General features: G+C 37.6%; 1 long non-coding RNA gene across 1 annotated transcript in view; it reads left to right on the forward strand.

Moving 5' to 3' along the window:
* The window catches only part of LOC115029856, a 23,293-nt gene extending 324 nt beyond the window's left edge, over positions 1 to 22,969 (forward strand). Inside the window, exons 2-3 of the long non-coding RNA XR_003835412.1 lie at positions 19,159 to 19,210; positions 22,672 to 22,969. This is a non-coding gene — a long non-coding RNA (uncharacterized LOC115029856). The remainder of the gene's footprint in view (positions 1 to 19,158; positions 19,211 to 22,671) is intronic.
* Positions 22,970 to 25,794: the final 2,825 nt, after the last annotated feature.

Here is a 25,794-nt window from a genome sequence, read left to right on the forward strand (position 1 = left end):
TTTTTTTTTTTTTTTTTTGGATTCTTAAATAAATAAATAAATAAATAAATAAATAAATAAATAAATAAATCTTGGATTCATTTACTTTAACCAGGGTGATGGTTATTAATTAATAGCACTTTTTGATATGAAAACTTTATTGTTATGCCACTGTATCTAATATGTACATTCTGCTTTTCTTTTAGTTCTAATGTTATATATTTAAATATAACATTTTAGAAAGCTTGTTTAAGTGTAAGTAATGTCTTGGGGTTGATGATGTCAGAAACATCAAGAATATCTCAGAATTTTCCAAGGCAATTGGTTCCTGTCATAAGAAAAGAAAACATCATCCAATGAAGGTGAACTGATTGGAAATGATGCCTACAAATGAGCACATTTAAATGAAACTGATACCATACTACCAGCTAGATTGCTTATGAGAATTAGATAATACTCTTTTTAATTATTATATGATAGGGTGTAGAAGATGAGTAAGAGAAAGATCTTAATGTTACAATGGAGAATTCTGTCATCAGATGCTATGGCATGGTGGCTAGAAAGACAACTAGCAGTTAAGACTACTGCTCGTTCAGAAATCTCATGTTTAGTCTTCTATACCAAGTTTAATCCAGTTCTAATTGATCTGATGTGATGTATGTGTGTGTGTATACACAACAAGTCACATACATAAAATACAATGAAACAAAAGAGAACATAATAAAAGTATATAATATGAAGATAAGTGGCTTTTGACTCACAAAGTTTACTCTGAGGCTGAGGCCAGACTCTTCTTCATCGTTATGCCATACTAGTAATTCATAATCACCTTGTATGATTTCAGAGGGAACACTTGGTAGGACATGAAGAGGAAAAAGAAACAAGAAAACAACCAAGAATGATGAAAGATTTATCATCTTCTCCCAAATTAATACACTATTATTTTCTAATCAGTTTTATTGATATTGGTATTCATTTGAATGTATTGGAAGATGGTATTTGCATGAAATTATCTTACAGCATCATAAACTTGAGGATAATCAATATTCAGAATGCTATAGGGAAAAAATAGGTAGAAAGAAAGACCAGTTGATTTGCATTAGCCTTGAGATTTCACAGAAACATGATACTTGCACTGAATTTTAAAGTGTAAATTGTGTTTACTCTATGGACAAAGGCAAGGTATGAGGTACTTTTTTCATAAAGTATTGAGACATATTTTCATAAAGATGGATGTCAGCCATGGAAGAATGGTGCTAAGGCTGGTAGAAAATAGAATAAACAGGTAGAGTTGTGCTCTGGCAATCCGTGGCTGCCAACCAAGTATTGGAAATGTTTCTTTGGATATCATAACGTACCACTGAATATTTAAACAACTGTGGCATATGAACACAAATGTGATACAGAACAAGGACTATTACACCAGATTATAGGAAATATGAACACTAACACTGTAAGTGGAGTCGCATCTTCAGCCGGTAAGATCTTCTCTCATGTCAGTTCCTTTACTTGAAGAGAACAACAAAATGTATCCATTCACAAAAATAAAATGAGATGATAGTCCTGAGCTACATAGTATTCAAGTTAGAAGTCACAAATATCTCCAGAATATTGCTGACATTTATAGAATAATAATCCTACATACTAATTTTGATTCGTTTTTAAAATATACGTTCTATGTGACAGACACTGTATCATACAATAATAATTGTTTAGTTAGTTAGACAAAATTTCTGCCACCAGACAGATACGGTTCCACAGAGCAAGCAAGCAAGTAAATAAATAAATAAATACAGTCTTCAAAACAGAATAATAAGTGCTGCACCTACAATGAAAGATATCCTAAGTGCTACACATCCTTTCTCTTAGCAGTTGCTTTTTGGAGTAAGTACCTGAAAAGGATAATTGTTGAAAGAAGTGTTATCTTAAAAGCTTGATGATAATAATAGTTGAACTAGCAAAAACGTAACACATGCTACTTTTTAAAATAAATAAATAAATAAATAAATAAATAAATATGCCTTGGGGGGCTTGACAATTAGCATTTTGATTTCTTGAAGTTCTTGAAGCAAAACTTCCCAAATTAAAATGCCTGCTGTTGATTTTTGAGACCCCTTCTTTGTGATTTGTTCATGGACAATTATACATGTATCTTCCCAAGGCCCATTGCCTGTGTACACTTATTCTCTGGTATTTTTCCGCTATTCTGAGGTCCCTCCTTTTGGATTAGCACCTTGCCTTTGTGAACCTGTTTAACCTTACTCACCTGTTTAAATAAACAATATTAAAATACTGCCAGGATGTGGGTTAGAGCTTTAACAAATGAGCTCCCATGGGGGATAATTAAGTTAATAATAAATGGATTAATATATTCTTTTCATTTTAAGTTTTGTTTCATTAAATCTTATTTAAGTTACTGGATAGATAGAATGATAATTTAACACAGGTATAGGTGTTAATGTGTAGCAAAACTTTATGTGTAATAATTCCTAGAATTTTCTTTTTCTAGATTGCAAGTTTCTTTAGAAACTGATATCTAATGTATCCTCAGCCCTAAAGCAAACTGTGATGGGAGACTGGTTAGGGCAAGGGATGAATCATGACTTTCTTGTGAGCCATCACTTCAAGCTTCAATGGTGTATGCAAAGCACTGGTCCTAACCACCAGTGCCATTCAGTAGAAGAGGGAGTCACAGAATAAGGCTCCATGCTGCCCCTGGGAGTAATAAAAGCATGCACAGTGAAGTAGTGAGGCATCCTTAAGATTTAATGTTTCCGAATTAAAGAAACTCAGCAAAGGATGCTAACAGATTCAGTGTGTGGCACATGCACAGGTCTAATACTTGCTTTCTTTTCTTTAGCACATGACACAACTACATAGCCTCCCAGGGACAACGAAATAAGCATCACAAGAGACCCAGACCACAGAGATTTATGAGGCACTATAGTCACTGCTGGGGGAGGGCAGGGCAGTGCTTTAGCTTAAGATGTTTAAAACCTGGCTGCAAGAGAAGCAGGGAATTGCACCTCAGGGAACAATTCCCTGCCAGGTTCTAGGGATGGAAAAATGACTTAATGGCACTTTCACTGTCTCAACTTTGTGATTTTTTTTCCTGGTAAGCAGGTATCTCTGTAATTCCCTTTGTAAATAGACTCATAAGATAGAGATATGCCTTTCTCTTCCTTGGCTTGTATAAATCATCTTTGCTGCTTTTGGCTCACAGAGTTAGAAAATCATTGCTGAGGGATGAAATAAACCAGGTAGGCTAAACTAAACATAATTTCTTTGCGTAAAATCCTGGCTAAATCAAGTCCAGCTCAGGGGCTCAGCAATGACTTAGGAACTATGAATTCAGTTCATACAGTCAAAATATTGGTAGGACCTTCCATAGTAATTTAAACAATTCCTGGTATTAGGTATAAGTGAAACACGTGTAGGTGGAAGCACAAAATTATACGAGAGGAGCCGAGCCCTCTTAGGTTCCTGGGCATTTAACATCAGTCTGTCTTACCAACATTATATCTTGAACCATGAGTTCTCAGCAAGAATATCTTTCAGTCCCCCAACTCGACAAAAGAAAACAAAACAAACAAACAAAAAAACCAACCAAAAAAACAAAAAACAAAAAACAAAAAAACCAAAATAAGTAGATATCAGCTACAGGTTCTCAGGGTTTCTCATCTTGGGGTTTGCTAAAATTTAACATAAATCCTATCTCAGTAAGAGAAGACAAAACACACAACTACAAAATCCAGATCTTTCTAGGTAAAGAGGCTAAGACAATTTATGCATTATTTTGAATTCCAATGAAATGAAGCAGATGACTACTATTTGCACTGCCTTGCCTTGTGCACTGACCTTTTACGTGCATCTACGTGTCTCTAGTGAGAACAGGATGGTGGAGACAAGGAGAAGGTCTTATAGATTATACTATCAACCCTTCACGATGCAATTGTCTTTCCATCTAATCTAAACACTCTAGATCTATAAAGATTCAATCTTGCTTTTTTTTTTTTAATTTTCATTTACTTGTTTGTTTGTTTTTTTGTAGTTGGTTTTGGTTTTTTTTTTCCTTTTGGGCTTTTTTATAGCTGGCATAAAACTGACACTGTGCTAGGTTATAGATATTCAAGCATGTCTGCTTGCATAAACATACCGTAGGTTACCAAAGCTCTAGTGCTGTCGTAAAAATATCAGTCAAGAAAATCTTGTATCATATGAAACCGTGTATTGATATAGCTAGCATGAATTAATGTATGTACTCCAGGATGAATTTACCATTAGGAAAACAAGGAATATAATGCACCCTCAAAGCAGGTCAAAGGTCATAAAGAAGAAATATAATCTATTCATCAGGTAGTATCAATACAGAATTTAAGATTTTCAGAGTGTTTCTCCCTGTTCCAAAATGTTCCACTGTTAATGGTAGAGTGGTCCATCCTGGGGCAGTGCTTGGAGGTGAAGAAATCTATAAGCATGGTTTCCTATAACGTGTTTGGGGAAGACTCTGATTCATTCATTCTCTCTCTCTGTGTGTCTCTGTCTCTGTCTCTGTCTCTCTCTCTGTCTCTCTCAGGAGGGATAAGTGTTTGCTTAACTCTAGCACCTTGCCACAGAATGTTTTTCTACCTCATCATAAGTTCATTCAAAGCAAAATGAACAATGGAATATGGATTACAAATTCCAAAATTATGAAAGCAAGCAAATATTTTGTTTATAGGTATGTGCTATGGTGATGAAACACTGGCCAACATAGTGTTCCAAAAATGAAAGTATCACTTAAAGATTATAGGACTCTCTACTTCAAAAGCAGTAAATTGAAAACAATTATCTGAACTTTCCAATGGACTACAATAATATTTATGAATATAGAATACATGAAGAATTCTAAAGCTCTTTTATAAATTAACAAGTTATTAGAACTCAGCACAAATTTGTCAATAATAGTCAAAGCAAGAAAACAAGAAATATGTAAACATTAATTTAAAAAGCTGAAACAACTCTATTTACATTTTATGTGGGTTGTAATAATATGTATATATTCATGCATGCATGTGTATGAGGGTGTGTGCATGTACGTGTGTGTGTGTGTGTATGTGTGTGTGTGTGTGTGTGTTTGTGACACTCCTATGACTCTGAGTAAAAATACAGGATGCCATGAGAGCATTTATTCTCCTGAATCATCAGTGACATTAAGTAGATTTCAAAAAATGTTCCAAGAACTTAAAGTTAATACAAACTATGCAATATGTCTTCAAAAAGTCTATTCAGAAGTCACTCATTGATCCAGGGAAGCAGGTAGGCTTACATCAGATTCTTATTTTTCCCTCTTTTCCTCCAAGGCCAATTCCCTGTCATTTCCTTAGCTTTGTGGCACACCACCTGCTTCAGCCTCCAATCCAGTGATCCTGCCCAGTGCTCATCTTCACTGGATCACACAGAACTTCCCCTCCTAATGTCCCTCCTTCCCACTCATTGTTTTAACCAAGTCCCCATCTTGAGTGGGCATTTCCTGGGAACACACAGTCCACTCCAACCATGAAAGCTGGTATGCTTTACCTGATTTATTTTATTTACCTCCCTTCATTCCTCCAATATTAATCCCCCAGTCTCATTCCTAGCTCTGTAGAAAACCAACAACTACACTGTCTCCTCACTCTCTATTCCTATCTCTAGAGTAGAAAGAAGTTCGTGAAGGAATACACTGCTCTCTTATTTCTTGTGGACTCCCTCAGGTCCCCCATTACTAGTCCATTTCCATTCCTGTCAGCTCCAAATACAGCTTTTGAAGGGGACTTCAGTGACAACACCTATCAGGAACTCAGAAGAATTTTCTACTGGGCAACATAGAGACGCACACTCCTAAGAACCAGAGAGCAAACAGAAAGCAAGGAACAAAACTCTTATAAATTACAATCTTCCCAACCCCAGATGCCTAGATGGCAGCTAAAAACAAAATGAGTAACAGTCAGGAAAATATGTCTTCATTAGAAACCAGAAACTCTATCATAGCAGGTCGTGAATATTGGTGCAGTAACTGAAAAGAAAGTAAAATACAATAAAAGCCTTTGTGAATACGATAGAGGTCCTTAAAAGGGAAATGGGTGAATTCCATAATAAAATCTATAGAAATATAACCTGTAGAACAAAATGAATAAAACACTTCAAAACATGAAACTAGATGTAGAATCAATAAAGAAAACTCAAACAATAAATTCTGGAAAGAAAAAAAATTAACATCTCAAACAAGAACCTCAGAGACAAACCTCATCAAAAGAATCGAACAGGTTGAAGTATCTCAGACACTGAAGACACAATACAAGAAATAGCATTGGAAATGTAAATGAAATAAATACCTCATTAAAAAGCCTATATGGAAATGGATACCTCAGTTGAAGAAAATGTTAAATCTAAGAAATTCCTGACACAAAACTTCCCAAAAATCTGGAACACTTTGAAAAGACCAAATGTAAGCACAATAGGAACAAAGGAAGGAGAAGAAACCCTGATCACAGCCACAAAAAATATTCCCAACCAAATCATGGAAAAAAAATTCCCTAACCTAAAGATGATACATATCAAGATACAAGAAATATACAGAATTCTTACAAGACTGGACCATAAAAAAAATCTCCTCAGCAATTAATAAAACACTAAACATACAAAAAAAAAAAAGATACCTGCAGGGGAAAAAGAACAGGTGACATATAAAAGCAGACATATTGAAATTAAACATGACTTCTCAATAGAGACTCTAAATAAAAGAAAGACCTGAACAGGTGTTCTACAGATGATGGTGCAGACTACTAGAGCCAGCAAAACTGTCAATCACTATGTCAGAAAGTAAAACATTCTATTGTATAACCAAACTTAAGCAATATTTATTTTCAAATATAGGGGTACAGAAGACACTGAAGGAAAACTCCAATCTAAAGAGGTTAACTACACCCAAGAAAACAGAAAACAAACGGAATAAATCATCCTGCACTCTAGATAAACACACACACACACACACACACACACTTCTGTTTCTTTATTAAGAAGCCAAAAATACTCACCGGACAAAATACTCAGGATCCTCAACAAATGGTGCTGGCCAAACAAGATGGCTAGATTTAGAAAAGTCCAAATAGATCTGTACTTTTCACACTACACAAAACTCAACTCCAAGTAGGTTAAAACTTTCCCATAAAACCAGATACACTGAAACTGATAGAAGAGAAAGTGGGGAATAGCCTTGAGCCATTGTCTTAGGGGAAAAAAAAACAACTTTCTGAAAAGAGCATTAGCACAGGTACTAAAAGCAACAATTAATAAAGGGGACCAATGAAACTGGCTGTGTTCTGCAAAACAAAGGACACAATCAAGAAGCAGCCTATGAAATGGGAAAATTTTTACCAACTATACATCTGACAGGGAGCTAATAGTGAAATCTACAAAGAACATATAACAATATATATCAAAAAACAAGCCTCCAAATAACCCAATTAAAAATTGGGATGCATGATGAGAGCCTGATATAGCTGTCTCCTGAGAGACTTTGCCAGTGTCTAACAAATACAGAAGTGGACACTCACAGCCATCCATTGGATGGACCACAGGGTCCCCAATGAAGGAATTAAAGAAAGTAACTAAGGAACTGAAGGATTTTGCAGCTCCATAGGAGGAACAACAATATGAAATAACCAGTACCCCCAGAGCTCCCTGGAACTAAACAACCAACCAGAGAAAACACATGGTGGGACTCATGGCTCTAGCTAAATATGTAGCAGAGGATGGCCTAGTTGGTCATCAATGGGAGGAGAGGCCCTCGGTCCTATTAAGGTTCTATGCCCCAGTATAGAGGAATGCCAGGGCCAGGATGCAGGAATGGGTGGGTTGATGAGCAGGGGGAGGGGGAGGTGATAGGGGGCTTTTAGAGGGGAAACCAGGAAAGGGGATAACATTTGAAATGTAAATAAAGAAAAATATCTAATAAAAAATTGGGATACATATCTAGATGAAGATTTCTCAAAAATGAAAAAATGCTACATAAAGTGAAATTGCTGAGATACACTTAAATGTTCAATATTCTTAATCATTAGGACAATACAGATCGAACTACTATGAGATTACATTTTAACATTTGCCAGAATAGCTAGGATCAATAAAACCTATGACAGCATATGCTAGCAAGGATGTGAATAAGGAGAAAACTCATCCAGTGTTGGTGGGATCACAAAACTGTATAGCCTGCATGCAAATCAGTATGGTAGTTCCTCCGGAATATGGGAATTCATCTTGCTCAAGATCCATATGTAAAAGTGTACTTCATCCTATTACAGGGACACATTTTCAGTAGTGTGCATTGCTGCTATATTCAAAATATACATAAATTGGAAAAAATATAGATGTCCCTGATGACACACATAGATAAAGAAAATGTGGTAATTTACACAAAGACATATTGCTCAGTCATTGAATAAATTTTCAAACAGCCAGGTTGTTGCCAAGACTATAGTTTACTCTCTACAAACTGATGGCTGAAGGCAACATCTATACAAATTTTTGAATATAGAGAAGTATAACTAGTGCCTACATAAAGCCTTATCCCTGCATGTTAATAGTTATAGATTAGGAAGGTATTCTTCAAGTTACTAAAGAAAATATGAAAAACTACAAGCCAGCCACAATTAGATCTACAATAATGTCCTTCCTGCAAGTTATGTTAGGGCAATGGTTGTACTAAGTTTGTGGGAATAAACAATAACTATTTGATTTGAATTAAGGCTCAGTTCATGAGAGAGGACCCATACCTATCATTGCTTGGGTGACCATGAACCTGAGAAAAGAGAGCCCATAGACCAAGGGTAAAGGCAATATTGCTGTACTAAAAATAAAGGGCCAATGAAACTCCTCTTATTGGCATCCTGGCATAATCATAGATCACTGCCTTGATCAGCCATCATTGGAGAAGCTTCCTTATTTGATGGGAACAAATACAAAGTCCTACACCAAGGCAGAGACTTAGAGACTATAGACTATTCAGCCCTAAATAGAATGTTTCCAAAAATTTCTTCCTCTTAGGTTTCAGGGAACCCTGCAGAAGAAGAGGCAGAAAGAGTGTGAGAGCCACAGAGACTGAGGACACAGTGAAAACAAGGTTCTTGTTCTAAATCATCAGGATCAAATCACAATAAACTCATAGAGACTGAGGCAGCATGCATAAGGCCTACACAGGTCTGTACCTGACCTTCTGTTTACATATATGGCTTCCAGTTTAGTGTTTTCAGAGTGTGGAGACAAGTGGGTCTCTGTGTCTTTAACCTTCTCCTGGGCTCTTTTCCTTATGTTTGTTTTGTTTGATTCCAGTGCGTTAGGTTTTTTAATTTTTATTTTTTTAAAAGTCACTACGTTAAGTAATGTCATATTTGGCATTGTCTCTTTAGACCATAAAAATCATATTGTCAAAATAGAAAAAATACAAAATTACGATTCATGTTTCTCAGGAAATACAAGTACCATTAACATGTAACTTAAATATAAACATTTTAATTTTTAAAATAGAACAAATTATTAAAATAGGCTAATAAGTTTCGCATAACTACAGAAAAGAAATTCAGAGAATAAACATCAATAAATTTTTCCACTAAAAATTGAAAGTAAGATTATTTCACAAAAATATGTGACATAGATTTATAAACATTTTGAATGTGCAGTTGTCACGAGATGAACATGCTTGCAATATAGAACTTGTTTTCTAATGAAGAGAAAAAGTAATATGTAAATTTGAATATGTAGCTGAATAGATCAATCTTCAAAGATATTAAAGAATCAATCATATCGGTACATAATAATTTAACGAAGAATTTGTGCTTTATTTTGTTTGTATATATGCTTATGCATTAGTGTATGGTTTTGTATGAGTGTTCATGTGTCTACCTATGTAACTGTGAGTCTGTCAATACAAAACATGGTGTAGAGCCTTGGGTATATCTCCATTGTATTTATAGAAAATGTAAACTTCCAAAACAGCCTGTACATTTGCTTTTTTCTTGTAAAATATTTTGTGTGTTCATGTTAGTATATGTGTTTGTGTCTTTTGAAGATCACAGCTTAAATTCTCATAAGTATGCAGTCTTTAGAATCATTGGAATCATAAATGTTCTCTCTGTTCTGTACCATTTATCTATTATTTTTTAAAAATACATTGTGGGAAATGTGCATATATAATAACTGTGCACTTGCATATTTGGATGTGCATATATACGCATATATAATTGCTTTAATAATGTATTTATGGACAACAATTAAAGTTATAATATCTTCTTTGTAGAATGTTCTGAGTCCCCCTTTCTAAACTACCCTTTCCCTCCCAGTACTTTGGGCATCAAAGACTTACTTGTAATATAAGGCATAATATCATCTACAATTCATTCCCAAACAGCCCTCAGTCTCTATGTAAACTCTAAACGTAGCCCTCATACATTTTGTACTATTGCTAAAGGAAGTAGAAATTGCTATATAAGTCAGTCTTCACTGATCAAGAACTACCTATACATAGTCTATGCATAGGATAAATAATTCAGTGTTTTTAGCTTTGGCCCAAAGAACATAGTTTGCTACATTGAATCCAAAACCCAGAATAAAGCCAGAGAACATTGCTAAGGAATAGCCTCAGCTTGGAGAGGGGTTCAGAGAAAGGGGTGTTTGGGAGATGTAAAAGTCCATCTCGAAGTCAAATCATATGGTACAAGCTATCTGCCCATGTTCTTTAGTTTCTTAAAGCTTTTTATTTTTTCCAAAAGAAATTTTTTTAATTTTATTTTTTTATTAGGTATTTATTTCATTTACATTTCCAATGCAATCCCAAAAGTCCCCCACCTGCTCCCCCACCCACTCCACCACCCACCCACTCCCACTTCTTGGTCCTGTCATTCCCCTGTACTGAGGCAGATAAAGTTGGCAAGTCCAATGGGCCTCTCTTTCCAGTGATGGCCGACTAGGCCATCTTTTGATACAAATGCAGCTAGAGTCAAGAGCTCTGGGGTACTGGTTAGTTCATAATAATGTTCCACCTATGGGGTTGCAGTTCCCATTAGCTCCTTGGGTACTTTCTCTAGCTCCTCCATTGGGGGTCCTGTGATCCATCCAATAGCTGACTGTGAGCATCCACTTCTGTGTTTGCTAGGCCCCAGCATAGTCTCACAAGAGACAGCTCTATCTGGGTCATTTCAGCAAAATCTTGCTAGTGTATGCAATGGTGTCAGTGTTTGGAGGCTGATTATGGGATGGATCCCTGGATATGGCAGTCTCTAGATGGTCCATCCTTTCCTCTCAGCTCCATACTGTATCTCTGTAACACCTTCCATGGGTGTTTTGTTCCCAATTCTAAGAAGGGGCAAAGTGTCCACACTTTCATCTTCATTCTTCTTGAGTTTCATGAGTTTAGCAAATTGTATCTTATATCTTGGGTTTCCTAAGTTTCTGGGCTAATATCCAGTTATCAGTGAGTACATATTGTGTGAGTTCTTTTGTGATTGGGTTACCTTACTCAGGATGATGCCCTCTAGGTCCATCCATTTGCCTAGGAATTTCATAAATTCATTATTTTTAATAGCTGAGTAGTACTCCATTTTATTATATATTTTCTTCATTTACATTTCAGATGCTATCCAAAAAGTCCCCTATACCCTCCCCCTGCCCTGCACCCAACCAACCCACTCCTGCTTCCTGGCCCTGGCATTGCTCTGTACTGGGGCATATAATCCTCACAAGACCAAGGGCCTCTCCTCCCAATGATGGCTGACTAGACCATATTCTGCTACATATGCAGCTAGAGACACGAGCTCTGGGGGTACTGGTTAGTTCATATTGTTGTTCCACCTATAGGGTTGCAGACCCCTTCAGTTCCTTGGGTACTTTCTCTAGCTCCTTCATTGGGGGCCCTGTATTCCATCCAATAGATGACTGTGAGCATCTACTTCTGTATTTGCCAGGCACTGGCATAGCCTCACAAGAAACACCTATATGGGGTCCTATCAGCAATATCTTGCTGGCATATGAAATAGTGTCTGACTTTGGTGGCTGTTTATGTGATCAATCCCCAGGTAGGGCAGTTTCTGGATGGTCTGTCCTTCTGCCTCAGCTCCAAACTTTGTCTCTGTAACTCCTTCCATGGGTATTTTGTTCCACATTTTAAGGAGGAACGAAGTATCCTTACTTTGGTATTCCTTCTTCTTGAGTTTCATGTTTTTTGCAAATTGTATCTTGGGTACTATAAGTTTCTGGGCTAATATCCACTTATCAGTGAATGCATATCATATGAGTTCTTATGTTATTGGGTTACCTCACACAGGGTGATATCCTCCAGATCCATCCATTTGCCTAAGAATTTTATAAATTCATTGTTTTTAATAGCTGAGTAGTACTCTATTGAGGAATACCGAATGGCTGAGAAGCCCCTGAAAAAAAATGTTCAATATCCTTAATCATCAGGGAAATGCAAATCAAAACAACCCTGAGATTCCACCTCACACCAGTCAGATCAAAAATTCAGGTGACAGTAGATACTGGCGAGGCTGTGGTGAAAGAGGAGCACTCCTCCATTGCTGGTGGGATTGCAAGTTGGTACAACCACTTGGAAATTAGTCTGGCAGTTCCTCAGAAAATTGGACATAGTACTACTGGAAGATCCATCAATACTTCTCCTGGGCATATACCCAGAAGATGTTTCAACTTGTAATAAGGACACATGCTCCACTCTGTTCATAGCAGCCTTATTAATGATAGCCAGAAACTGGAAAGAACCCAGATGTCCCTCAACAGAGGAATGGATACAAAAATGTCTACCTACATTCTATTCAAGACAGTTTTCCAGACAGAGAGAGAGAGAGAGAGAGAGAGAGAGAGAGAGAGAGAGAGAGAGAGAGAGATCTTACAGGTCAAAAGCCCAGTCATTTATTTATATATATGAATTCAGTCATTACCCCAGACTCCCTTTTGATTATCCCATGAAACAGCATCCCATAACCCCAGCCTCTTGATTCTTAGGGAGACAAAAAGCACATATTTTAACATAGCTTATGAATTAAAAAAAAATCTGCCTGCCTTTGTAAGCACAGACAATCAACAAGCTGGGTAGGATCCAGTTGTGAGATTAGTATTTCCACCATGTCTGGGCCCAGCCTAGTTCTGTCACAGGCAGACCTTGAACTCAGAAATTTGCCTGCCTTTGTGTTTTTCTTACAAGCTCGTTCACAGTGCAACTGCCTCTGGTTTTTGAGGTTTACGATGCTACCTGTAAAATTCATAATGCATCCTTATATTTTGTAGAGTTGAGAAATTATATATTCCATGAGTCATATTTTCAGAGTTCTTTCCAATAGCCTTAAGGGCTGTCCTGAAGTTATCAGCATTTAACATTTTGCTGAGACATTAGCTACAAGTTTGTCTCCCAGGACTCATGCTGTCTCTGATTATCAGATTCATTAACTTTAGCAGAGAGGAAATTCCTCAATGGAGGAGCATGAAAATATGTACATATTATACAAAAAAGCCTGTGTCCACAGCAACCATCAATATATGTGGAGGCCTACACCCTGCTGACTCTGTTCCAGGAGTGAGAGCCATGTGAAGATGACCTTTAGATGACCTGGCCAGACTCAGTAGAACACACACTTCTAGACATTAAGAGTTCATTAAAATGTTTCAGTGTTAATTCCTTTTAACACCAGAAGAGAGGAACAAATGTCAACAGGAGCACTGATGTTCAGCCTTATACATGGCTTGAATTATATTGGCTCTCATAGCAATGTAATTATAAAATCAATGTTCTTTAAATTGTGGAAGGGTAGTCTGGAGTACCATTAGAGTGCTACACAGTTCTGGGTAATTTATAGTTGGAGTGAACAACAGGCTTTCAGATTGTTTGTTTCATCTATATGATAGCAAAAAGATACCAACTCTTCCAGAAAGCTTCATAGCTACACCAAGAATGGCACAGCCAATTCTCTTGTTGTCTGAGAACAGCTTTGGAATCCTTCTCTGAATTACGTCTAAGAGTCATAAAAACTCTTCTCTACCATAATGTTTCCTGTAAAATTACAAAAATTAGAGAATAGTTTATGAAGACCAAGGTTGGTTTGCAGGTTCTCCAGGTTGCCCATTGTTGTTCTCAAAATCTTCTGGGAGTTTTTGAGAAATATAAAGAAAATATGCTGTTTAGATTTAAGGAGTGCAGATTTTTAAAAAATATTTGGAAATGTATATGTCCTTACTTAAAGCAGGTTTTTGATAATTCATATTCTACAACCTATAGAATAAGACAAAATTCATCTAGAACTGCACTCAACACAATCAACACATTACTCATAATCAAAGGCTGCTCACCACAACAAACCTAATTATATCACTAACATGATACATATTGGGCCCAAAAGTAGGTTATACAAGCCTGCTCAGCCTAAAGAGAACATTAAAGAACCAGGATATCAGCTGTCTTACTTAAACAATTATATGGATTAATATCTTTTGAAGAGGAAATTGAGAGTCAGTACCATGGACCTATAGATGAAAGAAGCCAAATGCTTCTGCTGTATTTCAGTAAGTGTGTATACTAATGGTTAGAATGTCCTTTAATGGTAAAACTTTCTTGAAGTGACAATTAGATCCTTTCCACTGTATCAGGAACTAAGGTGCTGGGTGCTCTCTCAGTTTTCATACATAGCCATGAACAAAAACTGTAATATCAAAAGCCCTTGCTTTATTATACCATCCAGAGAATGTGAGTTTTGGTCAGTCACTCACTTTCCAGGGAAGGATTCATGGGGTCTAGGGAAGAAGTTTCCTAAGAGTTGATCCACCATGCAAAGGAGTCAGCTTAACCTGGTCATGCTTCCTACTGGACATTGATCAAAATAATCAATTATCTGGAATATAGAACCCAATTAGCTACCATGTGTCTTTCGGGCCCTCACACAATCTCTTTACCTCCCTTGAGTAGACTACATTTTGCTTTTATTAGCTTGCTAATAAAACTTGTACTTAAACTGAATTTCTATGTTTATTTATTTCCATCAAGAGGACAAGAATCAAGGTAGAACTTTTACTTAGCAGATTTTTGTCCATTCTGTATGATTCCATAGAGAAGTTTGGTTCAGCTGCCAAAAGCCAGATATCAAAAGTAGACTAGTAAAATGGTTTATCTATCAAAGACTACAGCTCAGAGCTAAAAGGACAGGAGTTAGGTTCCCAAATACCAGAAAAATTCAAGAATAGACCTTTTGTGTGGAATGTATCCATACGAAATGAGACCTTAAAAGTTGTCCAATAAGAATTTTACATTTTGTTCCAAAGTGACCTGTATGAATTCCTACTAACTACACAGTAGGCCTTGAAGTAAACTGTGAACCAGGATCATGATAACAAAGAAAAAAGCAAAAGAAAGAGAGAGAGAGAGAGAGAGAGAGAGAGAGAGAGAGAGAGAGAGAGAGAGAAAGGCAGAGGAAAGGGCAGGGCAGGGCAGGGCAGGAAAATCTGCTAAAGCTCCTTTCAAAAGCATTGTAGCAGGAGGCCTCTATTAAGCCTCAAACTACTGTCTTGCACCAGATTTATAAAAGACAACTGAGGCACCACGTGAGGGAGGAGAGGGAGCAGGAGGTAAATGACAAATCTCAGGGCTTCTCTAAGCAAAACATATGTGTACAAAAAAATAAGAAAGCATTAAGCCAGTGCCATTTTTTTTTCTTAAGAATAAACCTAAGCAGACGCTGAAATGGCAGTGGCATTGGTGGCTTGAACGTCCCCTACTGCTTTCTGTTAAGGCTGAAAGAAGGAGAAGAAAAGCTCCATGAGAGACTTCAATTTCATTATGTTCCCCGCAGTCGAAAAGCAAGGGTAAGTGGCGTTAGGGTCTTTAAAGAAATCTGAACAGTCGTAGCTGCTTCCAGAGTGTTTACTTTGAACGGGGGAACATGTATTTTTCTCCACATGAAAACAAAAACAGTAAAAGCCATCCTTTGCGAGTCTAAGTACACAGATCTGAGAAGAGGGGATGCAGGATGTAGGCCAGCAAGTATCCACTCTAGTTCGGCTTCTCCTTGGGAGGATAGTGTGCCATGAGGAGACCCTACCTGCTAAACAAACACCTGCTGTGTTTCACACCAGCTCCCAGGTTGCTCCTAAAAAACTTAGAATGTGTGTGCCTCTGATTTTAATTCACCTACTTAAAGTGCGTGTCTGATAATCTCTTTTGAATTCTTGCTCAGGCTTTATAGTTTTTATTTATCATATAATGCAGTTTCCACATGTAGTTTACAATGCATGTTGTAAATCTCAGCGACATTAGGTTCTGTGTATCCCACTGTATTTACTGAGTAACACTATGAGGAGAGGTGGGTGTACCACAAGACTAGACTAGATGAACGAATAAATGAATGAGAACAAATATATTAAAAATTGTGACATGAATTAGTTTTTGACACTAATTTCTTGTCCATTAAGTCTTAAGGAGAGGTTTGCGGGTCTCCTTGTTGTGAAAATGAAGAATCACTTGGGGAAATCTCTTGTCTCTTCCATTTTCTAGAATACTAGGAGTGCTGCTCCAGACTGGGGGAACTTTTATGGTGTCTGGGGAATAAGACCAGAATATATACTAAACACATCTCAGTCTTTATTGCAATTTGTCAACAGAGGATGTTGTGGACAGAATTCATGAGTATCTTTAGAAGCACTTACTAACCTGGAGTTTCACATCTGCATGTATAACAGGAAATACAATTATTATTTAGTGTATGGGAAATCCTAGATGCTGTGGGGTCTGATGGCAGTAAAATAAAGCATGGAGGAGGCATGAGAATGAGCATGTATGGTCCTCTGAAAAGCATTTCATCCACTCTAATGTGTAGGGATGGAGAATATTTCTGATGAGGCTAGAATGTGCTGTCCCTATCCCTCATTGGACAACATTCTCTATCGGTTGAAGTATCCCAAGACAAACTATCCTGACAATTTGGAGAAAACCATAGGCTTTGTGATTAGAACAGTAATATGTAGATTGTTAAGATTGTAACAACTGCTTTTTGGATTTCTAGTTATTCTTACTTACAGTAGAGGATTAAAAAGTATCTTGCACATGCATGTTCTCAATCTTCTGTGTTTACACGAACAACTGTCTTCATTCATGTACTCATCCATCAGGTGTGCTATCAATGTAAAAATGGCATTAATGTAAAATAGAGTTAAAACTTAGAGCTACAACAGTCCATAAAATCATCACCTGTATTTGTGAAAAATGCCTTGAAAGTGATATAGCAGAGTTATAGTCATTCTGTGTGAGAGAGAATCTGAATATTGACAGGTGACATGGATTGTTATCTCTACCTGTCCTAACCACTTGCTGGTTTTATGCAGGCTACGAAGATGCCTAGACAAAGGTCTGCCTTTCAATATTATCAGAGTTCTGAAGACGATGAAGTTATTTTGAAGTACAGCAGAAATCTAATACCTTTCTCAGGCATTTCTGAAATGTGTGTGGCCATACAAATGGAGATTCAAGAAGGTCTCTTCAAGGAAAAGGTTAAGTAGGAAAAAAAAAAAAGCAAAAAAGTTCAGAAATAGAAAAGCACAGAGTGTTTTGAGAAAGAAATAAATAAATCAAGAGTAGAAACTGAACAGGCAACAAGGTGAAGTAAAGGCAAAATGACTGACATTCAGTCTCCAGGAAATATTTATGAAATGAATACAAAGTTAATGTGAGGCCAGGACAGAAAGACATGAGAGTATGGACCAGGTATAGGCTTTTCTGGTCAGTACAGGGCAGCCTGGCATACCTAGGAAACTATGGATTTGAAAGCAGATTTAGAATACCCCCAAAAGGAATAATAATAATAATAAACCTGGATTGAAGATAGAAGTTTGCTTCACAAACATGGTGATGGTGAGAGCAAAGAACTCAGACAATGAAGTGTTTCCTTACATGTAGCTACAACCTTAATCGTGTAAGGAGACGCAGACAGATAACCAAGCACACTGTGCAGCTGCCTACTACAGGACCATGCCTGCTCATCCAAAATGCCAATTATATCCTCCCCGCAGGAGAGAAGAATATCACACACTGGCTACTTTTCATTTCCCCATTAATTTTAATTACTAAAATTGAATGTATTATTCTACGTTTAAAATTTCATATTATGAATTCCTGCTGAGAATCCTTCCGAACAGCATTTTAAACAATTGAGTATTTCAAGTCTTTGTTAAAACAGAGGTAGGCAAGACAGAACACTGCATTTCTTGCAAACCTGCATTTAATATGCATTGCCGTTATGCTCCCAACCTCATGGGGAAAAGACAGCCTTTGAAACCCCAAAGAAATACTTGGGGAGATTTTGTTCTGGAGAAAGACAAGGCTTCTCCAGGAACACAGTTGAATGGAAATACTAGCCATCCCTGCCAGCTTTGTAACCCTCCCCAGATTTGTGACATGTTAGCGTGTTTCTAAACCAATATTTTGGATGGTTCCCACAGTCAGCATTAGGGAAATATGGAGCACCACCCTTTTCCTGTTTCTGAACACCTTGTCCAGTTTCACAGATTTCCTCAGCACAGACAGGAAATACAAAGCACATGTCCTGGTAGTCACACCAAGGAAGCCTCCATTTGCATAGCCTTCATAATTCAATTTAATTTTTTTTTTGTCAAGAGTCCTGAATGCCTCGTGTTTGCTTTAATCAGAATGTTGACATTTACACTGAAGCCAATTTCTCTTTTTCTCCTCCGTGTTTTGTTTAACCACGACAAGTGACAGCAAACTGGAAAGAACAGACTTTTTAAATTGGCTCCCTGCCCAGAATGCATCATTTCTCCTGAAGCTCTTTCCCTTTCAATGCATTGCAAGAGGAAATGTGAAAACACCCTTCCAACATGAGAGTGAGGTGTTACTGCTTTTAGATAAAGATTTGTGTTGTATTTTAAAACTAGATTGCTGTACAGTTTCAAGCTATTAGCAACAACCTATTACACTGCAGCTCTGGGTCCTCAGGGAGATATGCTTAGTGTATTTCAGTAATTCACGCCAAATAGAATACTACATGAGAAAATATCTAATGTCAAAAGTATCGGCGTCCTGAAAGCAGCAGGAAGCAAGGAGCAAGCATGGCTTCACTCACCAGGTAACTCAAATGTTTTCTCTCATCTTTCCAGGTTATGCCCCAAATGGTGGAGGGGAAGTCCTATCAGCAAAATCAGCATGCAGGTACCGTATCTATCATTCAGAAAACAGTCTCCCCACTTCACCAGAACAGTCAATTGCTGGGTTCCACATTTGATCTTTGGTATTTTCATGAGACTGAAACTTTGTATTTGAATTCAAATTTGCATAAATATCAGTTGTAATCATTTGAATTAAGAGTTTGACCATGTTTATAAGAAACTTGGACAAAACTGCTTGAAATAAAAGATACGTCTCCTCATGGAATTTAATTTGCCTCAACAGAGGGAGAGCAAAGGGAAAATACAGGTATTGATATCATAGATTTTATACATTGAAATCATAGATTCATCTGCTAGACATTTCCAGAAATCACAGAGGCTCCACTCTACCCACAGGAAGAAACCCCATCCATAAGCCTTTGCAATATGACTTCCCTTGTCAATTGCTGGAGAGACAAAACGTGTCTATGTATTGGGTAGGTAACTCTTCCAGGCTTTCTTACGGCCTACCTGAGCTGGGATCCAACAGAAGAGCCCTCAAAAAATACATTCATGGTGAAAACCAGTCACCTCAACAGGAATGTTTCAAATTCTGAATTATGATTTATTACCAAGAACTCAACTTAATTGCTTATTAAATGTCATTTTGTTCACTGAGAAAGCACAGACCTAAAAATAACACTTTAGACTTTATTAACTAAGTTTTCTTTGTGCAGTGTTTTAGTCATAGTGGGGTGTGTATGTGTGTGTGTGTGTATGTGTGTGTGTGTGTGTTTGAATTTTCTAAATACACAGGCTTTATTTCTCACTGAGAATGAACAAAAAGAGAATAATTGCTAATTCAGTAGATTTGGTTGAGACTGTCCCCACTTGTTTCCTTTTTGTTAAAATAAAGAAGCTGAAACAATGTAAGCAATGAAATATACCTTGCATGTCTACTTGGATTGGCATATCAACCTCCACTCTTTGCCACTTGTTAGAAATGCAAACATGCTTGAGGATAGGGGTAGTGATGCAATCCTAACCAACAAAGTGGTTAGAAAATTCCACTATTGCCACCTGCAAGCTCCAGACTAAACAAGCTGAGGCAGGCTGCTTGGGGCAAGTTCAGTGGCAACTAGGAACACACAGCAAAACTCAAAAGCAAAGCAACCAATCCACTAAGTAAACACAATCTCTTGGAAAAGAAAGTCATGTTATCAGTTGCTACAGGGGGATCCATCAATGTATTTGGCTGAGAATAAATAAGACACAATTCATTTACCAACTAGGGCTTTCGAAAGTGATTTCTAATAGAAGATGATATGCTTTTTTTTCTTGGAGTGGTTTCCAGACATAATGACACATTTTCTCACACTTGGATACCAAAAGCACTGAATCAATGTGTGGCGAGGCTCATGTCTCTGGAGGCTCTAGGAACCTTTAGCTTCTGAGATTTCTGAATGTCCTTCACAGTTCTTAAATTTTAGACATCACTAAAGACTGTTCCAATGCATGTGTGGAACTGTGAAAGGCAGCCTGGCTTCTGGTTGACCTAGGTTTGAAACCCCGGTGACCCCGCAGGTGACCCTGCAAGGAACAGTAGGTGTTTTGCCATGCTCCTGGACAACAGGTCTCTGATACAAGGTTGTAGCTCTCCATAGATTGATGGCCATCAATCATGTAAGGGCAACACTCCAAGTGCCAACAGGTAGAGGATATGACCACAGATCAAGTAGCCTCAAGACAGATCCCCATTTTAATAAGGTACCTAAAGGTCTGAAGGGATTAGCCAATTAAGCTCTCCTTTCCAGACACTCCTTCCTGCAAAAGGTGTTTAACCTCAGGCCAGCCCTGAGAAAAGGGTACCCGGTATGGTTTTATTCATCACAACTCTCCTTCATAACAATAAATGCTTTAAAACCAATTGAGGAAAATACGTAATAAAAAAACAAAAACAAAACAAAAACAAAAAAAACATGGACTGACTCTTTTCATCAGGATCCACCAATGGAACGGGCACTTTTCTAAAGAGGCATGTATAGTCTCTCACAAAAGACCTCTCAGAGCTCCCAGCCATTGCCTCCATCAAGCCAAGCCAACCACTGAACAAGTCAAGGACTCTTTCCACCCCATGAGAGCCAACTGGAGCACTGCTTGCTCTCTTTCCCCCTTCAGCATTGGGATAGATCCACCCTGCTCTCTGTTTTCAGCTCTCCCAGTGGTGTCTGGCTGCCCAAGAGTCTGAGAACCTGATGGTTCCAGTCTCCTTGCATGCCTGTGGACCTCCCCCGATCCCGCACCACCCAGAGCTGGCTCTGACAGTCCCTGGGAACCTCAGACTTTGCTTGCCCACTCCTGGAGCTGGGTCCTGCAGCTTTTCATGGCAGACACCAGCCAGGTTCAGTCATGGGGTAAGTGGAGTCAAAACATCCTGCATCCTGCCTCCCCAAGTGGCCTAAACCCTGTGGCAGATGCAGTCCATCTTTTAACTCATATGCATGCATGTATACATGTAGAGACTAAAGGGTAACCTAGGGTGCCAACCTTTAGAACTCTACTTTGGTTTTGTGACTAATTGGACTTATTAAGTAAAGTAGAAAGGCAGCCCAATGAGCCCTAAGGAAACCCTATTCTCAACCCTCGAAGCTTTGAGATTATAAATGCACACCCCTTGTCCAGTGTTTCTTTTTCTAATGTATGTTTTGAGGATTGAACATAGGTCTTCATATTTTTATGCTCAACACTTTAGTGAGTGATTTTTTGCACCCCAGCCTTATCATGATATTTTTATAAATATAAAAGTTATTGTAATAGATGGTTGCATATTAGACTAAATTTGAATAGACTTTCAGGCAAAGTTAATTTCTCTAGTATCAGAGATTAGAGATGGAACATAATTGGGGGTGGGGAGACATAATTAACCCTTGAAAAAGGTGTTGTTTGAAATTATTTTATTACACCAAGATACAGGGAAAAATGAGAAGAAAAAAATGTGTCTTAACAAAAAACAAAAACCAAATTGTTGCATATTAAATCCATATCTCAGATCATGAAAACAAAATATTCTAGGAAAGGATATTTTGATGGTTATTTCTCATTGTGAACTTCGCTGGATTTAGAATCACCATGGAAACACATCTCTGTTCTGAGTATTCCTTTAAGCATAGTTCTAGAAAGGTTAAATTGAGAAGGAAAATGGACTTTCTGTGTATGGGGGTGGGGTGGTGCACCATTTCATGAGGTGAATAAAAGAGAAAAGGGGGTGGTGTCTGGTGTCTTTCTTCTACCTGCCCTTGGGTGTCAAGTGACAACTGCTCATGCTCTTGCTCCCAGGCCTTCCTTCCCAACCAGAATGAATCTACTGTCAAACTGGAAGGCAAGACAGAGCCCCCTCCTTAAATTGCTCCTGTTATATATAATTTCAACATCATCACATTTCATGTCATTCAGGTGTATATAATTTTCCCTATAATGAATTATTTTTTACTCAGACAATACAATTTTATTTCTTCCCTCTTCTAGGGCCTTGGATTTTAAGATCAAGGTGTCAAGTGGTTGGCAAGTTTGATGGAAATTTCATCTTCTTCCTCTTCCTCATTTCTTTCTTGATCTCCTTTACACTTGTCCATGTAATTTAGTTAGCGCATAAAATGACTGCCTTCTGTGATGGTTTGTATATGCTTGGCGCAGGGAGTGGCTCTATTAGGTAAGGCCCTGTTGGACTAGGTGTGTAACTGTGGTCATGGGCTTAACATCCTCACCCTACTGCCTGGATGCCACTAGCAGACTTCAGATGAAGATGTAGAACTCTCAGCTTGTCCTGCACCATGACTACCTAGATGCTGCCATGCTCCCACCTCTATGATAATGGACTGAACCTCTGAACCTGTAAGCCAGCCCCAATTACAAGATTTTCCTTGGCCATTTTACCTGTTCACAGCAGTAAAACTCTAAATAATAATAAAAAAAAAAAGGAAAATTTTATTTTCTTTCTGGAATTTGTTTTCACCATCAAAGGGAAGACTTGAATCTCAATTTAAATGTTATTAGTGCTTTCTTTTTACATGCTCACCTAGACCTAGCAATATGATTTTGTCTTTTAAAATGTTTTCTCTTAGACCTTGTAGTGCTAAAATTTAGTTTTGGATATGTTCTTTTTGTTTTGTTTTGTGGGCTTGTTGTTCTTTTTGTTTGTTTGTTTGTTTGTTTTTCCTCAAGATAAACATTACTCCTTCGCTCACACCGTCCGTGAATTTAGCGCAGTCTGTGGTCTCCTAGTCTCAAATCCAGGTGCTTAATGTATTAGGAACCACACCCTGCTCGACACCATTTAATTTCATCACTACCAGCTAATCCCATTTTTTTTTAAGACTTCACTTTATGTTCTATTTTAACATCTCTTCTTCTCTCAATAGTTTTTAAATTTTTGGAAGCAGAGCTTGGTTTACGGTAAAAAAAATATATATATATATATATATATATATATATATATATATATATACATATATATATATATTTCTAGTGTAATCCATGGACCTGAGTCCATCTCGATCTGTTGAATGCAAGTGATGATAGACGCTTGTATCTTCTATTTTCTTGGTTTAGTCACTCATTATCCAAAAGCAGCAACACATTTTGTCTTATTGGTAATAGGTGTTCCTTTTTGCTCCTCTGATAACCTGAAAGTACTAGGAAGCAGATGCAAAGGCCTGAGTGACAGGAGCAGAGGCCTGAGTGACAGGCTTGTGGCTTTGTGGCTCCATCCTGAGGATAATTAACTCTTGGAGACCAGCTGTGACCCCTGCTGGGAGTCAGCTGGTGCCCAACACGATTCGAGAATCTATCCCAAATGAAGCCGCTACACAGGCATCTCTACAGTGCGAAGTGATTTTAATGAATGGATTTTAATGAACACAAAAACCAATGCAGGATATGGGGGCCAGGTGGTCCCTCAGAGACTCTTGCAAATGCTTGGAGAATTTTAGAAAGTATATCATTCCAGAATCTAGATTGTGAGGAGACAGTCATGTGCCCATACCCTTCCCCATCTCCTTACATACACTGTTTTCGAATAGATCATAGATCTCTGGTTTTAGGTAACAGAAACTTGGCCTCTTGGTTTTATGGGATTTTTCCCTCACCTTTTAAAATGCAAATACTTCAGGGAAGGGAACAGCTGGTCAGTCATTTTGATCTTAATGTAATGAGTTTATTAGAAGCAGCCTGCAGAGGGAATTCTGACACTGTACAGAAGATCCCACAAACAAGACTCTCTTTTGAAGCTTGCCAGGGCTGGATAATTTCCCCACAGGAGGATTTCCCAGACTCACTGCAGTATGATACCTCTCACACCTGCAGATGAGGGGCAGAGTGCAGAAAGTGACTAACAGAATCACATTAGAACCTGTGCCTGGGGGTGGGTTGAGCTGCTGTTCACACAGGTATATGAAACTCCAAAGTCTGTTATATTTCACATTATGACTAGACAAGGAGCACAGTGAATTCCTGCTTCAGTCTTCTCATTTTATTTTTTAAAAAATCCTATGATTTAAATATTAGGATAATAGCAATAACAGAAATTAACCTCGGTATGTTTAATAAAGCACAAGAGCAACACTAGTTCATTTATAGTAGAATGGGCACCCAAGAAAGTGACATTTGCATTGAGATCCATGACCATGCCAAAGAATGAGAATTTTATGCAGAGGTAGGAGCAGGCAGCAATGCATGAGTTAAGAGGAATGTAAAGATCAGAGGGGCAAAACACTGAGGATAGGGCTTCCAGGACTTGTATGATACTTTAAATACATTTTTCATAAGTATCAAATACAAATGAATATTAAGCAGAGTATCAGTAGAAAATAATATTCAGATCAAGCCTTAATTAGAGAAATTTTCAAATAATTGTACTTATGTGAATGTCTATTCTTATATGATCATTACATTTTTTCAGACTTACAATAGTTAATTATGTATTCAAATCAATCTTGAGGAAAATATTCAGTGTTGTAGCTGAGGCTATGACTCCAGAAACACAGCAGAATGGAGAACTTGGCTTAGTCATTGAAAAGAGAATGACATTATTTTACTGTGGTAAAAATTATTGATTAAAAAATAAATTGATTCTAAACTAAATGCTTTCTGTTTTTTTAAAGTCCTTATTTCTTAATAATAGACCATAAAGTTCTTACTTCACTACCCTCTGAAATAAAGACACCCCGGGTGGTTTCTGAATCACTTTGTAGCTAGTCTTGCTTCAAGCTTTCTGATGGAGCATCATTGCTTAGCTGGTGGAGAGTCTTGAGCTTTCAGAGAAAAAGATGGGATAATATTGTGAAAAACTCCTTCATTATTAGCCTAACCAGTTGATGAATGGCTGCTCAAGATTTCAGCTTTTCTTCCCATTTTCCTCAGAGGAAAGAGCGAATTCATGATGGAAGGCAAAATGCTGTTTGTCTGATGGAGTTTTCCAACTTAATAAAAGTACTGGAGTTAAGAAACATCATAATCTTTGCAGAGAAAGTGACCCCATTGTTGTTGCTTTTATGTGTCTACACTTGGAAAATAACATAAGCTTAAAATCTCCATTCTTTTGTGTAAGTGTACCAAATTTTCTGCATCCATTCCTCTTTTGAAGGACATCTG

Source organism: Mus caroli, chromosome 18 (genome assembly GCF_900094665.2).
Source record: "Mus caroli chromosome 18, CAROLI_EIJ_v1.1, whole genome shotgun sequence".
Taxonomy (NCBI): domain Eukaryota; kingdom Metazoa; phylum Chordata; class Mammalia; order Rodentia; family Muridae; genus Mus; species Mus caroli.